Source organism: Pholcus phalangioides, unplaced genomic scaffold, assembly GCF_987345545.1.
Source record: "Pholcus phalangioides strain wild (caught in Gottingen) unplaced genomic scaffold, Ppha-v1.0 ptg000003l_1, whole genome shotgun sequence".
In the NCBI taxonomy this organism is placed as follows: Eukaryota; Metazoa; Arthropoda; class Arachnida; order Araneae; family Pholcidae; genus Pholcus; species Pholcus phalangioides.
In genome coordinates, this window is record NW_028301596.1 from 38,907,748 (window position 1) to 38,925,399 (window position 17,652).

Here is a 17,652-nt window from a genome sequence, read left to right on the forward strand (position 1 = left end):
AAAATTCTGCATACACTTATGCAAACATATATACAGGGTGTCCTGTGTCCTGTAAGTCCTAACTCGACCTTTATCTCATCGGCCATTCATTGTAGAGGTATGGTTCTAATTTAAAAAATGTTCAAAAATCACTTTATTAGTTTTGAGAGAGTATTTTATGACACCCTGTCTTAAAGGTAAATCATATTGCACTGGATGTGATGGATGGAAATAAAGGTTAAGAACCACTGGTTTAGAGCAATTGCCATAGTCATCATGGTGGATTAAGGCAAGGATGTACCAGAAGGAGGAACCTTGACATCCAGTTCCCCTATCATGAGCGGTCCGAAGCTTACAGGAATTCCTCTCTTGAAACTGAAATAGATAAGTTCCCCTATCCAAAATGTTAGAAAATGACTAATGTACATGAAGTCACAAGGTAAAGTCTATTGTACAGTCAGTTTGTTTGCCCCTCCTCCAAAATACCTGTTGTCTACCTTTCGAAAAAAATTTCTGGCTATGGTCATGGATTATGGCTCAAGAATAAACTGCTGTAAATTTATTAAAGAGGGAGAAATTATCTTTTTATCTAGATATTCTGAAGATGGTTCACCATTGCAGGGTCGAAACATGCAAGCCAGTGACTCAAAAAAAGTAAAAAAAAAATTGTTCGGAAACACAGTAACATGTCCTGAGTTTATACCTCTTGAATAAATGAAATATCGATGTCTTCTGTCAGGTACGAGTATGTGTATATATCAGTGCAGAATGCCATATGTCAAAATTCTCAATTTTTTTTAATGCCACTAAAAGTATCTTCACACACATTTCTGTATTCTGTAAAACTATCTTGAATTTCATATTGTCTTTCTATTGGTCAGAAACATGACATTTTTACAGAACATAACAAATGTGAAGAAGCTTTTAGTGGCACTAAATAAAACAGATAATTTTGACATATGACATTTTGCACGAACAATTATATAATCAATTCGAATTGCAAATGACTGATGATGATCCATACTGTGATAAGTAATTCTGATTATAGACATAAGAGCAATTCGACTATGTGGAGAGGGTGTAACTCCATGACACCCAAGTCTATACTGATTTTCATTGCCAAAACTGATTTGTTATTTGTTGTATCCTTTGCAAGAGATTTAAAGGTCTATGTTAAAGCTTTAAGAGTCATAAATTTTTATTATTAGTATAACCTAGTCAATTAATTTGCTGGCATTTAAGTTCAATGCCTATTTGACCATGGCAGCATTAGTCTATTATTAGGAAAGCTTTGTGCAGTTTTTATAATTGCTTTGGCCAGTAATCAAATGACTATAACATATTCCCATTCTAGTTGTTCTAGTTGTTTCGTAGTTTGAATTTGTGTTAGATTATGTTTTGTATATCTTTGTCCGTGCAAACTTTGTATAATTGAGTGTATTGTCTATTTTTTGTCATATTTATATATTTGTGATGTACATATATATATACATAATTTATATTACAAGGCATTATATATATAATATTTAAGTACATACAATGAGTGTCACACTTTCTTGATTTCTTTCCTGAGAGAGCTCAATGAGATTTTCGCAAACTTGTGAAAGCTAAACATACACTGCCTGTTGAAGTTGTCAGACTCAATGTTATGCGGTCTTGTTTGTAGCCCCCATCTATTAAAGATTGATTGCACTAGATACTCTGAGCTAAGTTAGTGATTATTTGCATTGTGGGGCTAAAGTTTGCAGATTCAAATCTGAGAAATGGCTGCACATGCATTCTTTATGACCTCACTTCTCCACATTTTCACAACAGATGGAACCACAAGAAATCCCAGTTGAGTTTGTTTTCTTTGTTTCTGAATAGAACAGGTAACACCCCTTCCCCTTCAATACATGCATTTGATGTTGCATACAACAATATTCTTCCAAAGCTGTTTTTCGGACTGTCTTTTTCATATCTTGGGGCAAGCTAGAATGTAGAACTGCTTAGAGGCAACTTGGATTCTTGTATTCTAGGAATTTCAAGGCTGATTGGTCAAAGCATGTAAAGGTGTGGAAAGAAAGAAGAAAAAAAAACACATGAAAAAAATGTATATCAATGAAGAGATGTATGTGTCAGTGTGTGTGTATTCAATTATACGGGCACTCTCTCTCAGACAGTTGTAAGTAGACATCAAGAGGAACCAAAATTGCAATGGAACATGGTGTCGCAGGGGGAAAATCGCGAAAAACACATGCAGATTTCGACGTGCCGCTGGAACGAAAAAAAGTACAATAATAACTACAAAACGATTTATTTGATTACACTTCACTTCTGAGACATAGATGGCAGCACTAAAGATCATACACAACACTAGATACGCACTCAAACTGTTAGGTACACATACTTACACTTCCGGCGCAACTCACTAGGTAGTAAATTGCCCATGGCGATAGACCTGAGTTGTGCTCGGCTTGAAAAAAAAGAAGAAAAAAAAAGCTTTTATACAGACGATACTCGTGTAGCAGTTAGTTGTCTGTTTCAATGAGTATCCAGTGCCGTCTTAAGGCATGGGCCCACCCGGGGCCTCAAAAGGGGGCCATCACAAAAATGTGATCTGTTTGAGATTTCCGAAAATTTGCCTGGTAGGGCCTCAGAAAAATCATTTGGCCCGGGGCCATGATGCTCTTAAGATGGCTCTGTGAGTATCGTTTGTATAAACGCATACTGCGTATCTTGGAGTGTGTCCGGGAATAGTTTTCGTCGCTGTAGAGTGAAATGACATTAGCGGCCGCCACTTCCAACAATGCTCATAATAATTAATCAAATAAATCGTTTTGTAGTTATTGTACTTTTTGTCGTTCTAGCGTGACGTTGAAACCTGCATGCGATTTCCCTCCCTCCCCAATGTGGTTTGCTACACCATGTTCCATTGCAATTTTGTTCCTCTTGATGTCTACCAACAACCCTCTGAAAGAGAGAGTTTGTCGGTCCCTTTACAAAACTCCTCGTATACATGTATGGGTTATGAAAATAATTAATGCTCTATCGCACACACACAACGCAACATTAGCATGAATATTTTGTGCAGTGAGCCTATTTTTCAATGTTGGAGAAATCATCTTTTAGGTTTAGTAGTTGCATAACTGCAAATTTTGAAAATTTGTATTCCAATATTACACTCGTGTGCAAAATTAAGAGAATTAGCACATTATGTCGAATTTCTGAAAAAATAGTGGACAGATTTTAATGAAATTTGGCTGATGTTTGCACCACGCTAAACGCGCTCTCTTGTGTGCTGCAGTTAGTGGGACGTAAATAGCGGGTCTTAGGGCAACAGTAAACCGTGAAACTCGAGTTCCAGTGGCAGCATGCAGCTCGCACGAGACCTGATGCTGTAGCAGTCCTGTGGCGCTGAGCTGAAAATGATAAATAACGATCCTCATCGTGGCTCTTCGAAGACCTTGTGTAGGTCTTCTTGATACGGATTCAGTGTCCTGAAACTGTTTCCACAAATTGCAGATGACACATCGAGCTCTGTAGCCACCCTGCACGTGTGATTGTCCTGCCTCCAATCTACAGATGATTCCATCTCATTTCGTCATCCATACGTTTGTGGCTACTCATTTCACCTGAGAGCTTATAAAATTTACCACACTCTTGCGAGGGAAACAACGAATGTCACCGAGGAGTACGAGCACGCGAATCTTGGAAAACGCCTCGTGCCCTTATCATCCCCTTCGTGGTCACAGCTCCGCCCACACGTATTCGACTCTGAATATTTGCATATTTCGGTGGCATTATTAGTACCTTTGGTTCAGTACTTTTTGTGAAAATAGATACAAATGTGCGAATTCTCTTAATTTTGCACACTAGTGTATATTCTAATTTGAAAAATAGATGCCAGAATCAATAATCGTGAGCATTTTTCCCCAAATCTTGTCTGTCATTCTGCACGAGGTGACCATATGACCCATAATTTACGGGACACTACTTTTTTAAGGACTTTTGAAAATGTTTGTTGCGAATTTATCAAATTCATTTGATGCCTCTAGACTTTTAAAATTATGCCATTAAATTTGTATCAAATCCTTTTAAAGAATTAAATTTGTGACTGGAAATTTTTGTAGGGAGGCGCTTGTTTCTGTACCCTTTCCCCTGGAGGAGCTGCACTTTTTTAAATATGAGTAGAAATCGGAGGCGGATTTAACGGTGAGCCCCCCCCCCCCACCCATAAAACCTCAGCTTAACTTTTTCCCAACTTAAAGGACCCAATATTTTCTTCTGCACTCGGAACTCAACTGACCTTAATCCGCCTCAGGTAAAAAATACAATTTTTTTACCTGAAGTTTTTAATTTATTTCTGCTTCTTTCAAAACATAATTTAGATTATCTCGAGGGATAAATGGCAACAGTTTGTCGTGCAATGCAAACATTCCGGGGCCTGTACGGATATCTCATAGTATCTAGTGTCAAAAGTTCCTAAAATTTAGTAACTCATTTTAATTTTATTAAGAACTTTTTTACATTTAAAATATTCAACGGATGGTGTTACAAACAAAACGAAATATTAAGGGCAGAAATATCTCTTGTACAGACATTGAACATACTTATAAGTACGGTTCCGGATATGCTTGAGTCAGGAGCATTTTTTTTTTTTTAAAGTATTTCATGGGTGGAGATACAGTGGGGGCCATGGGGCATTGATCCCCAGCGTCAAAGGCGGAGCCAACTGATCCTATGTATATGCGTATGCAGAGGCGGATTTAACGGCGGGCGCAGCAGGCGCCCCGAAAAACAAAACTTCACGCTTTTTTTTCCAATTTAAGGGACCCAATATTTTCTTTTGCGCCGGGGTCTCAACCGACTTTAATCCGCCACTGTGCGTATGGATCACCCCCCCCCCCCCGACTTTCAAGTCCATCTCCGCCTATGAAGTGTTTTTGACCCATGGATTATAATCTTTAGTCTTACTTGGGAAATTTTTATTCCCATGTAATTCTGAGGGTACTTGACTCGGTGCTAAAAGCACCATGAGTCTTCTTGCCATCATGCTTGATAAACACTCTCTGCACAATCTTTGAGAATAATTACATTCAGATATTTTTCAAACAGCAATAATAACTAAAAATTCCGCCATTCATTCATATTTTACTCATCACTCCTCATAGATATTGCGATTCCAAATTAAAGCCAAGTTCAGTGGTCTTATTGCTTATGTTTGCTCATAAGACGACGTAACTGCTCCTTAAATGTTTTTTGTTTGCGAATTTCTCGTGTCCCCCTAGAAATGTTCTTCCTACCTGGATGTTTTATTGACATTATTGTTAAACTGAAGGAAACTCTATTTACTTTATAGGATTCTCTTGTTTTTAATCCTTTCTCATGAGTCACAAGAAAGAGTGACACAACTACATTCGTATTCAAAGAAATATAAATGTTGATTTTTATTTTTATTTTATGGATATGAGAGATGGTATTCATTATTTCTTTTAATAATGAAAATCATGTACGTATATGAGAGATTGTGATTGATTTGTTTCCAGGTCATGGTAAATAAACTGTGATAATAAATAATGGTTTCTTGTGTCTGTGAATGTGTTGTCAATCAAACTGTGCTTGGGTACTTCAGCGGTTCTCAACCTTTTTTTACTCGCGGAGAAATTTTCAGTATATAATTTCTATGGCGGAGCCCTGTTTGACTCGAGGAGCCCTTTTTTGTACATAATTTTTATGGCAGAACCTGGTAGGCCTCTCTTATTTACTTATCTATCAGATTTACTGATTCATTTTATTTTTTCCTCGACTCGCCGCGGAGCACCGGTTGAGATCCGCTGGGGTACTTGATCAATAATTGAGAAATCAATACTGCTCAAGCCAAGTGCCCGAAGGGTGGTTTGCAGTGCCATCTTAAACACACGGGGGCCCACTCAGGCATGGCCCCGGGTCTTAAGAGAAGAGGGTCTCGCAAAAACGAGATCAGGAAATGTGAATATAAGCATATCGTATATAAGCATGTGAATTTTCCAGGAAGAGCCTCTGGAAAATCATTTGGTCTGTGAGGCCCATGACATAGACGGAGAAAGAGACTTGAAGGTCTGAGAAGCCCGATGATTATTACTGGGGGTGGGGACCATGATTATGTCAATTCATATGTACATCAATCAGTCGGCTTCACCTTTTGACGCTGGGGGGGGGGGGGGGGGTGGCGCATAATGGGTATGCCCTTACCAGACGCGGAGTGGCCCCCAGTGTAAAAACAATAATTGTTTGGCTATTTCGCTGTAAGAAAGCCAAGCATTATTATACAACAATGCTTTCTTGAGAATCTTGAGCAAGACCAGTTTTAAACGATACGTTATAACACTGAACTCACATTTTCTGTTGCACAACACAATAGTTTCCAAAATTTCTCACGCATAACAATTTTTTCAACAACACATTATCCAAAGCAATAAAAATTTTGAGCTAGAAAATTACCACCTTTAATCTTTTGAACGGAAACACGAAGAGCAATAGAATTGAAGTTAAATGTAATAAACTGAACAGGGGCGTAGCCAGAAATTTCGTTCGGGGGGGGGGGGGGGACCAAAGTGACAGAACAATGGATTTGGCTATCTTTTTGGGTCGTTTTCTCACATTTCGGGATTTCGGGGGAGGGGGATTCAGACTCCCCCCCAATAATTAATGAATATTTGCAATGTGACGCACTCCTCCATCCGTGCTATAGAGTCCCGTTCATGCGGTACGATTGCCAATTTTTAGTCCTTTCAATTTTAGTCATGCGGATGCTTCTGAATGGTAGGAAGCAGGACCGTCTTAAGAGCATCGTGGGTCCTTTACCTGGTTAATTCTAGAAAATTCCAACCAGATCTAATTTTTGTGGGCCCCCGTGTAGTGCGTTAAGACGGCACTGGTCGGGAGTGGTTTCTTATAAAGTAGTTTTTCCATTTACATTGTAATGATAGGAGAAAAAAAGTTATATATTGAATAAGTTTTCAAGACATATTTTTTTCCTATCGTAATCATTTGTGAAAAAAAATTTGGAAAAATTCTGACCATTATTTTTCTTTAAACGACTTTTTCCAACTGGGATAAGAAATAATTGGTTCGTTGCAATTCAAATCACTAGATGGCGCTGCATACGCATATATGGGGGAAGGATTGTGTCGTTTTTAACCGGGGATGCGAGATGAAAAAAAGTTCAAGAAAATTAACATACACGATGAGAATAATTAAATTTTTCAATTCTCTAAAATATATAAATTGTACTGATATTTCTACACCTCATTTCATTATTTGTCAAAAAAGTTTCTTTTTCTCCCAAAATCCTTTGCGGATTGTTTACATTCGTACCTCGTGTTATTGGCATGCCTGCGCTTAGACTTGATATTGTCCTAAGCATGACTCAGTAAAAAGGTTAAAAACATTATCAGCTGCTAAAAAAACACATTACATATGGTTCCGGCTAGAATCAATAAGAGAGAGAAGAATACTTCATTGAATAATTTTCTCTCAAATTTCGAAAAAAAGTAATACAGTCCACGCTTGCTATAATGAATGACCATTGGGGTCATTCAAGTATTACGTCAGCATCGATTGAAGGGGCTTTCAAGTTTGCTGACTTTTGATGATTACCAGGGCCGCAACTAGGGGGGGGGGAGCAGGCGCGTCTCGTGCCCCGGGCACTGGACCAGGGGGGGGGGTGCAAATTTTATTCTCAAATCTCTCCTTCAACATTACAAGGGGGCGTCAAAATGCGCACTTGCCCCGGGTGACCAAACATCTAGTTGCGGCCCTGATGATTACTAACATATAAAGGCATTTTCTTTCGAAATTTTAATCGGTTTTCAAATTATTTGTTGCATAAAAAAGGGTTTTTGTTCATCGTGGGGGGGGGGGCATAAAGGGATTCATGCCCCCACTTTCGCTTACGTCTCCGATCCCAATATGTGTTAGGAGGTAGGGGGAAATGATGACGCGAAAATTTGCTGACGGGGGGGGGGGGGAGATCAAAAATGACTAATAATTTACTTAGGGGTCATTCAAGTATTACGTCTGCATAGGAGGGAGGTGGTTTCAGATTTGCTGACTATTGATGACAAGGGGGGTAGGGGGGGGGGGTTTGGAGGTTGCTTACGTCATCAACCACCCCTTTTTGAAGATATGAAATATCCTAAGCTGCAGACGAAATTTTGCTGACAAGGGTGGGGGGGGGGGGAGGGGTCAAAAATGGCTGAAAATCTACTTACGTAATACTTGAATGGCCCCATTGCCATCACAACGACTGGTAGAATAAGTCCCAAATATTTTCGTATAGCAACTATCACATATATGTTTTCTCTTCGGTATATAATTTCCTCCCAATACAACTTTCAGTTTTCGACAGAACGATCGATGAAAATCACTATAACGTGCGCCAACTGTAATAAGTTTTAGTTTAGTTTTTGAACTGGTATGAAAATAAAGAATCCAAAACCAAACCATATATGTATTAACCATAGGCCAAAGGCAAAAAGGGAATCAAAAGAGAGATAAAATAATTTATAAAAATTGAGTAATTAATTACAAAATACTAAATTTTATATTTAAAAAAATTGAAAACATTATCCAAGGAGGTTCCGGGATGTAAAATAGGTTAAGAAGAAGCTCGTCACTCTCTCGAACAAGTCCATTCTCAGTCAGTCAGTGGTGTTTTGAGTCAAAAGCATGCCCCCTACCAGTGCTGGACCTAATTATTTGCTGGTCTGGTGCGAGAACAATTTTGCAGCCCTTTTCAATATTTCAAGAGATAGTGGGATATAGGGGGTTAGGCCAACACCACCTATAGAACAAGGCCTCCGCACGAAGCTTATATCCAACATTGGAAATACTGCAAAAAAGGTAAAGATATCGCATGCGTTGACCTGCTATATCCAATGGCAATAGGTAAAATGGCCTTATTTAGTGACGTGACGAGCTTCGTACGGAGGCCTTGTTCTATAGGTGGTGTTGGTTAGGCTCAGAGGTCAACTCATTTTTTCTCTATATATATATCCACCGAAATTCGATTTGGGGGCGGCGGTAAAAGTATTGAAATTCAGATGAGTCAAAAAAAAAAAAAAAAAGAAGAAAAGAAATCCTTTCCGAGGAGGTCCCAGAAAGCAGGCCCGTCTCAACGCATGGGCATAGTGCAAGTCGATAAGGAGCCTCACGTTAACGAAACATGCAAAACAAAATAATGTCTAATACATGAAATCAGAGCAGCAACTAGGAAGGGATGGGAACAGGCGGATCTTGTACCTCGGGCGCTGGACCGGGGGAGGGCGTCAAATTCACCCTTTATATAACTCTTCTTTCTACATTAATCGGGGGCGCCAAAAAAAAACCAAAAAACGTGTGCTTGTCTCGGGTGACAAAGTATGTAGTTGCGGCCCTATATGGAAAAATAAGATTTTGAATTGGAATGACTGATGGGGGTGACACAGGCCCAGAGAATCCCTTTTACATGGCTTCTCATGGTGCTGTTAAGATGCCTCCCTCCCCTGCCCCAATTTGGAAAGGCTAATGGGCTCTCTTGTATCGGTGTCTTATATTTTTTAAATATTCAAAGCTAAATTTTCTTGACAAATCAATATGTAGGGAGCCAGATATAAATCTTTATCTGGGATCCTGTCAAATAACAAGTCTCCGTTAAAGGATGTAGGAACTATTGATTCACTATCATATGTGCGTCTGTCTATCAATAAATCGACATGTTTTGCATCAATAGAATTTCAAGTTCTGTGTTTTTAAAACAGTTATCATGAAATATTATGCGTAGTTAAAATGCAATAAAATCCGGTTTTGAGGTCGGGTGCGATCACACCTTTCGGTTTTCGCTTCTACTTCAGTCCGGCCCTGGCTCCTATATCTTGCAGCAGGGCCGCTTGGCTGATTCGGGCCCGGGGGATTTTGCATATAGAATAAGCACCGGAATTCGGATGGGGGGGGGGGGGGTCTCCGGGGTATTGAGCCCCTCTGCACTTGGGGTGCGGGGTGGTGCCCATGGGTTAAGATGTTCGTTCCTCAAAGAATTTGTATCATTAGCATAGGCGGAAGGGTGGAGGTAGAAAATCCGCTTTTTCCCCGTTCGAAGAGCCTGCATTCGCTTTTGCCGAGACCCCCTCCTACCGCATATACGGTATAAAAAATCCAAGCTTATACATGCAGCGCAAGAATGATGTGGGGGCTCCTGGGCAGCTCACACCATTTGAGGCGGCCCAAATGAAAAATTTACAACTTTAGTCATATTGATTCAATCATCACTTTGCCTAGCCTCTGATTCACTAGTTAATTTGTGATGGGGTGTTTGGGCAAAAGCTGAAATTCACGTACCCCCCCCCCCCCCCGCTTTCTCAGAATAATATTCAGTTTCTAATATTTTTTAATGCTTGTGGACAGGCGAAATTTAGTGAACAAGTTCGTGGACCGGAATAAATGGGAGAAACAATTTGCGAGCCAGTGTAAACACAGAGCTGTCCTAACACATGGGCTCACCTGTGCACTGTCCGGGGGCCTCAAGTGCAGGGAAGGGGCCTCATGATAATGAGATCTCATTAAGATTATCGAGATTAAGCATGCCAATTTGGTAAGGTTATTATAGTCATTTATATAAGCCTGACTATAGTAATTATATAGCCTGACTATAGTCATTATATAGCCTGACTATAGTCATTATATAGCCTGACTATAGTCATTATATAGCCTGACTATAGTCATTATATAGCCTGACTATAGTCATTATATAGCCTGACTATAGTCATTATATAGCCTGACTATAATCATTTATAGTCAGGTAGGGTCACAGAATCAATTCATCCGGGGGTTCCATGCTGCTCTTAAGATCGCCCTGGAAAAAATGGCAAGGGGAGGAAAATTTCCTAAAACCTGAATTATTACATTTGATAATTTTATACTCCTATTATTATACCTGCGAGAAACATCAGAGCTGGATCGTCTGCTGCCACCTATTGAATAGAAACAAAACAATTTGTTTTCCTTCTTAAAATAAAATTGGTCGGTATAAAATCGGCGTCCAAGCATGAAAATGAACAATATGTGGGTATGATACAGAAAGTTATTTATTTTTTATGCCGCACAACGGTGTAAATTTTATGTGCCATTATATCGGTTACTATGTTTGCCGAAAAACTTCAATAATTTTCTATAAAAATTATAGGAAATTGCTGCTTCACCTGCATTGAAACGCCGGTTAGAACGTTTCGTTCTAATATTAACGAATGAACAGTACTACAATTGCGTGAAATTGGTTTTTTAGTCTCACAGAAACTTATTTATTGAGATTCTTTTGCGTAGTTTCGTTATTAAAAGAGATTGAATCAACCAACTGAACAATTGAAATTCTCAGTTATAATTTCACTGCTCACTTCCACGGTTGTAAGGACTCGTCAACATTTACCCGCTGATCGAAAAATCATTTTTGAACGATTTTCTCAGTTCTGGTCTCTTTGTCACTGGAAGGGACAAAGGTCGTATAAAATCATCATATTATCCATGTGTGTAGTGGGGGAGAGCCTAAAAAAGAAGGGGCTAAAAACGATTTGACCATTTCTGTATATTCTCGAAGTAGCTTGCTTCTGAGTGAATTTTACAAGGAGCGCGTCATATATGACAAGAATCATCATGTTCGATTTTTGAAGAAGATCTGGAATTTTTGAGAATTCTTTTGATGTTATAGAGATCGCTTCCTATTCTCAGCTCACTATAACCGAATTTTTTTTGAGCCCTTAACATTTGTTATTTGACAGTGAATTGCAAATCAGTCGTTATAAAGAGACACACTAATTATAAGTCATACTCGTTATAATGGACTACACTGCGATTGAAACTAACGGGTGACAGGCAGTGTCGTCTTAACGCATGGGTCCACCCGGGCGCCTCACAAAAATGAGATCTGGTTGAAATTTTCGAAAAAATGCCAGATAGGGCCTCGGAAAAATCACTTGGCCCACAATGCTCTTATGACGGCCTTGGTGACAGGGTGTTTTGCGGGAGATGAATTCATTTAATTTTTCAAGTGTTATATATGAGGGGTTCACAGCCATAAAGACCAAGTCCATTTATCTTTATTATATATAATAACACCTTAAAGTCTTTGATAGACAATCAATTCAGTTCAAGTGATGTAAAGGCATTAAATATGTTAAAGTTCAGTTAAAACTGTCATTTTTTTAGTGTCCTGCTTAAACAAAATTTCTAAAAGCAGGGCTTTTACAAAAACTTTAAGGTGTTAGTACCCATGATAAAGATAAATGGACTTGCTCTACTACGGTTGTGAACCCCTCATATAATGTTTGTAAAAGACTCAATATCTCTCCAAGTCAACGTGCAGGAGCCTTGCTAAAACTGTCAAGTCCTACCCGAAGCCCATCAAAACTCCCAGGGTAGAGCGGGGTCCCTATTTTTAAAAATGTTAATGTTTGTAGGACTCAACGTCTCTATAAATAAACAGAATTTCAAGCTAAAGTGTTTTGACGAAAAGTAAAAGGTGAAGTCAAATAATTTGTCGATGTACCGTATTTCAATTGCGTTTTTCGGCGGTCTATTTTGCGGCTCAGTGTGATTGCAGCTTCGTAAGTCCTTCTAGGCTTTGAATGGTTTGAGTAGTTTCCGTGTGAAAAAGAAAACACGGTATCGTGTGTTATTACGTGAGAAAAAAGCTAGAAACAAATATTATCAGTCGGTTGTTGTTATCATTTATTGTTTTCCGCTGGTGGTTTTCTTTCTTAAAGATTTCACCTTCGACGAGATGAGATGTCGGTTATCGTATTTTAAGAAAATAAAACTTTTAAGTGGTTTTCCGAAGAAAACGTTTGACAAGGAGAAGAAAAAAACAACAACATTGTATGGTCGTTGCTAGTGTTTAATGCAACGGCTTTCTTTGATGAAACCGAATTTCCAGAAAACAACCACGCTTATCAGCGACTTGCGTATTGTCAGGTAAACATTTCAAAATGGCACCGAAACCGTACAATTTTATTACATTTTTTTCCCTCTTCATAACCTATATAGAAAGATATTACATCCCATTATCTTGGGATATAGAAAGTTGTAGGTGTATGAAGTACGACTTATCTCTGAAGGTATGATCTAATCACATCTCTTGATACGTTTGGACTGGAATGTGAAAGTATATTGCAACCGATACCTTGATGACACACGTTTTGCTATGTGATTCGATGAATCCAGACACGTCGACAAGGAAATGAAATTACGCGTATCTTATTTTTAGTCATTCATCTTGCGAAACATATCGATAGTGATTACTATAACCCCTATAATCATGACGGATGTTGAAAACTTTGCTGACCAATCATCTATGAATGTTACAATTGTCTGGGCCATCAGGCACTCAGGGCCGGAATTAAAGGGGGCAGGGGGAGGCAACTGCCCCCGGACGCCGAAATTTAGGGGGCGTCAGTTTTAGGTGGGAACAAAGAACACCGTGTGTTACAAAATCATTGAATTTTAAAGAGTGGGGTCGCTCACACAGAACACACATTCAGACCAGCAAATACGATAGAACGTTTTTATATGAACAAAGTTGGACAGAAGAAACATTTATCCGGATAAATTATAACAGGAGAAACGCCCATGTAATGAAATAAAGACTGAAGATACGCTTATCCAGACAGATTAGAATTAAAGATATCCTAATGAAATCAGATTAGATCTAAAGATATCTTTATGAAATCAGATTAGAACTGAAGAAATGTTTAACCAGATAGGTCAGGACCACGAAAACGCTTACCCAGATAGAATGGGACAGAAGAAACGATTTTTCAGACATATCCGAACAGAAGAAAATGATCAGAACAGAAAAAAATGTTAATCCAGACAGATCAGGGAAGAAGAAAAACTCATGAATTGTGTAACCATGAAATTATATCAGAATCCAAATGAACTTTTCGCACAAAAACATGGCCACAATCAAATGTTTTTACACCTTAACGAAGTGTCATGTCGTTCCCATAATGTTGAAAATTAGGACTGAAGAAATGCTCACGAAATCCGATTGGATCCAGTCCACAGAAGAAATTCTTATCCGGGCAGGAGAGAAGGAAACTATTTTTCTCAAAGAGATTACACAGGTATCCTTTTTCCGCTTCATGTGATTTCGAAGATGATTACGTGATTTTTTTGTTCATTTTAAGAATTGCAACCTGCAAAATTCAGCTTGGAAGTTTAACTTCCATGCTAGAAACGGGCTTGCAAATCGAACATATAACATAGTTAAATCATTTGACGACGAAATATACCTTGGATTTGATTATGTAGTTGAGACAAATACGACAAATTCTGAGATACAAACTCACCAGATCTCACTGAAGAACAACGTTTGGTAACACATTGACAATGAAATAAGAAATTACATCGAAAAAAAGCTGTTCAAGTGAAATTATAGTTTTCACATTTGCGAGAAATATGAAGAATTCTCTGGCTTTGCTACTAAATTTTTTTAGAAGGAGACGAAAAATGCTGCTTGTGTCACCCGAATCACGACTGTTTCATTAAAAAGAGTTATCAGCCTATCATACCAGGCTCTTCAGGAAAGAAAACATCCACACTCACACAAGAATCTTTCAGAAATAGTGGACACAGAAAAAGTATTAATTTAATTCATTCATATTGACTGAATTCTCACGGGATTTTATCATAAGTTTGAGTAATTTCTTCATTAAGAAAACGGTTTCTTTGCTGTTGGGGTTCAATTTTTTAATCATTCTGAAGAAAACCAACCTCCCTATCTTTCCCCCATGTTAAATTCAACTTACTTTACGCGACTATTTTGCGGAGTCAATTAATCCCATGAAGCGAGGGACGCCTGTACTAGGAATGTAGCAGGTTTAAGCATGGAAATCCAGAGGAGGATGGGTGTGTCAACTTTTCTTATATTATTCGGCTTTTGGAAAAGGTCGGATAATATGGGAAAAGTTGGTTCTGCCCTGTAAAATAAGTGAATATCTTACGAACCCATACAATTTGTCGTCGCTTCTCTCCATAAATCACTCTGGATCCACTCCTGGAAGGGATATCGGTGGGTCCAGTGCCCCTGGCATCGGAGAGCACTGAATTTTTCTCTTTAACTGCTAATTCAATAAAATAAGGGTAATAAAATGCATGCTTGTGGATGTACTATAAGTCCCTGAAGTATAACACAGCAGAAATGCTTATCCATAAGTGGATACGGGGGGGGGAATAAGGGTGATTGTTAAATGAAAAAAATTGTATTATTGGCGTATGAGTATACGTGGACATTCCCCCCCCCCTTTCCAGGAGCCTCTGTATTCGCTTATCTGCTTATCCCCATCCCCCCGATAGGGCGAAAAAAAATGTAATTAAGAGTAAATATTGATTCTTTGGACTGATTATAACTGATAACACAATATTATCTAGACGGCAGTTCCGAGAATACGAGATTATAGTGAATTATGTGAGATATAATCAGGGCCGCAATTAAGAGGGAGCAGGAGGGTCTTGTGCCCCGGAACCGGATCAAAGAGGGTACAAATTTCACCCTTTAACCCCTACTTCAATATTTCTAGAAGGCGCCAAAATCTGTGCTTACTTATTATACAAATACAACGCCACAACAGGCAAAATGCCCAACGAGGTGGCTGAGAATTACCTCCTAGAGGTTCTAGTGGCCAGGAGGCTTGCCCTGGGTTACCAAGCATCTGGTTGAGGCACCGTATATATAATATGGTATTATAATTTCCACTAATTCGGAGACTGAGAATTTTGTTTAGAAAAATAGGCCTACGTAATGACAGAGGATACGGTTATCGCGAAATAATCGAGAGCGGTGATGCGATTATCCAGACATACTAAGACGATAAATCGTTTATCTGGACAAATTAGGACAAAAGAAATGCTTCTTTGAGTAATTAAAAAAAAACGAATAAGGTTATCTGGACAATCAAGACAGGTAATAAGGTTATTACATGGGCCAGATAGTTTGCATTCCACTGTTTTCTTATCTGGTTGTCAGTAAAAAAATAATATCCAGGTCAATGAAAGTGGTGTAGACGAATAACTAAAATTTGTCTGAGTAGATGGCCCTCGCAAGGGAGTGGTGCCTTCTGACTGGGCCAGCTCAGAAAGCATCCTCAAAGTTTTGAAATTATTTCACAATAAATAACGCAATAGTAAATCAATATGGAAGAGCTCTTCAAAAAAATCCCTGCCCACGTGTGGGGGAAAAAGGCTCTCAATCATAGCCCCACATCTTGGAGCAGGGCCCCCCAAACTGGGATCTTTTGCGGGCCCCTAGACCAGACTTACACGGGGCCCCTTTACGATGAATTTATAGCGTGAAAACAAAAAGTGATGAGAATCGTTCCGGGCTCCAGGGCTGAAGCCCTAGCAGCCCCGACCCTTGAGAAGGCCATGCTCTCAATGATACCGGAGATCACAAAGCTCTTCATCATCGTCAGACTTTGCTTATAATGCAATGAAGTGTTTTCAATGTTAGCATAATTGCCTACGAATTTGTTGATACCAAGATGCTATTCACAGGGCCGTAACTTGGGAGGGGGGGGGGCAACTGCCCCGGGTGGCGAAATTTAGGTGGGGGCGGAAATTTTAGGTGGAAACAAAGAACACCGTTATAAACTTATCGAATTTTGAAGTTGTGGGGGTGGCAAAATAATGTTTGCCCCGGGCTGCAAAATCCTAGTTACGGCCCTCTGCTAATTCATATCAATAAATTTGATTTTTTAATAAAAGATCTTTCATAAAACTTGAAAAAAAAAACAACTAATAAGCCTATTGGTTACATCGACTAGAACTGGAATATAACCAATACGCTTATTAGTTTAGTTTTCCAAGTTTTATAAAATAACTTTTATCGTGTAATGCCGGCCTTACTAAAATTTCTGGCCTGTGAGTCAACAAAAGATTCTTACCTAAAGGTCCTTACCAGGGCAAAACAAACCTCCAAGAATGTATATGCCCGACGGGGCCATGTAGCTTAAAATAATAGATACTGGAATCACACAATATTCTGCATGTCTGGATTTACTGACTTGAAAAAAATTTTGAAACAAATTTGTTTTTCTAAAAAAAATACAGAAAGTGTAAAATATAGAGAAAAATATGTTTTTCTTTTTAATGAAAATTTTGAAAGAAATATGAGAATTCAAAAGGAATGTGAATACCGATCACCATTAAAAAATATCTAAAATTTTTCAAATCGCTAATTATAATTTTCCACGTTGGTCTCGTCGGACAAGAAAAGTTACAATTGACCTTGCTTACAGAACCTGCATTACTACAGAATGCACGGGAATGCTGAAAAATATCAACACACTAAGCAAAAATAAGGAAAATTCAAAATTGACGGAAATTTGAAGTTAATGAAAGAAATATATATATATATATATATTATTATTACAGAATAAACGAAAAAATGATTCCAGAATTATTGACGAAAGTACAGAATTTATGGTAATAATTTCAAAATTAGTGAAAGCTGTCGATAATTTGTGGAGAGGGAAGGTTGCTCTGTTTGATTCGGAATCCTATGCTCAGGCCGTTTGTCCATCCGTGAAGACGCTGTTTATTAATGAAAATAATAGAAAATTAATAAAAGAAATAATTTCAAAATTAATAGAAGTTTACAATTTATAGAATAAATAATTTCAGAAT